Source organism: Sinocyclocheilus rhinocerous, unplaced genomic scaffold (genome assembly GCF_001515625.1).
Source record: "Sinocyclocheilus rhinocerous isolate Xijiao unplaced genomic scaffold, SAMN03320098_v1.1 scaffold5949, whole genome shotgun sequence".
In the NCBI taxonomy this organism is placed as follows: Eukaryota; Metazoa; Chordata; class Actinopteri; order Cypriniformes; family Cyprinidae; genus Sinocyclocheilus; species Sinocyclocheilus rhinocerous.
The window spans coordinates 400-1,636 of NW_015636854.1; positions in this window are offsets into that span (position 1 = coordinate 400).

Genomic DNA, 1,237 nt, shown 5'->3' on the forward strand with positions numbered 1-1,237 from the left:
TCTAATAGGTGCTAGATATGAAGTAGACATCTGAGTGATGTATATGTGTGTTATTGTGTCGTACAATTCCCTGTTGTCAGCACTGTTTGCAATAGATGAATGTAAGTAAAGTAAATACATTTCCATAAAGTAACTAAATATAAGTAATCTATTTTATTTGTCCATTAGTACTGTTGAAAAATTGAGGAACAGTTGTGTTGGATAAAAAGCTACTTAACACTACTTAATACTTTTGAGCACACAAATCTCAGAGGTAACTTGACTCTTGTCTGGATGTTACAGGGACAGATGAGACACACGTCTGCTTATCCGGCGGAGACGAGAGCGGCTAATAAAGCCCTCTTCACCAGAAAGCTGCCATCAAATACTTTGAGTGAGTATACTACAGAAATGAAAGTGACTTACAGTGCTCTTATTACAGGGACCCCAATCCCCCAGCTCCGGCGGAGACGAGAGCGGCTAATGAAGCCCTCTTCACCGGAAAGCGGAATGCTGCCATCAAAGGCTCTCAGTGAGTATACTACAGAAATGAATTTTCTGATTCTTGACTCCTGTGCATTTGCTGCAGAGCTTTTGTGGTGGAGCAGGACCTGCAAGGAAAGGTGATGGGGAAAAAAAGGGAAAACCTGCAACAAAAATATAAAGTAAGATCATTCTGTTACTTCTAATACAGAAATCAAATGACATTGTGCTGTTAAAATGACTGCTTTTGTGTTGTGTTTGTGCATTTTTGTATGATCTGAAATGTCAGCAGACTGGTGTGTGCAGTGAGGATGGAGAGTCCACAGCAGCATCCTGGAAATGGTCCAGTGCCATAAATGAGACGCACCATCACTCCACCTGCCCTTACTGCCTCATCAGGACCAGATGTTGCTGTGGTCTCTTCATTCTCAGTGACCCCAGAGCCAGCGAGAGCATCTAGAGAAAGACCAAAAGACACTGAGGATGTGAGTTGGGTCAAGTTTGTCCTGCTGGTTTGCTCATACAACATCAGTCAATGGAGCCAGAGTTTCAGAAGCTTCAAAAGCATCATCAAATAATGTCATGAAGCTTCTGAAAGTCAGTCTCCCATCGACTGATATTGTATGAACAGAAACCAGCAGAACAAACTTAACTAAAATCACCTTTTGTGTTCAGGAAAAAATAAAAATTTAAGAAATAATTGAGCGTTTGTACCCAAGACACAAAAAAGGATTTACAAAAATCACATTTACATTTATTACATTTATTGACACTT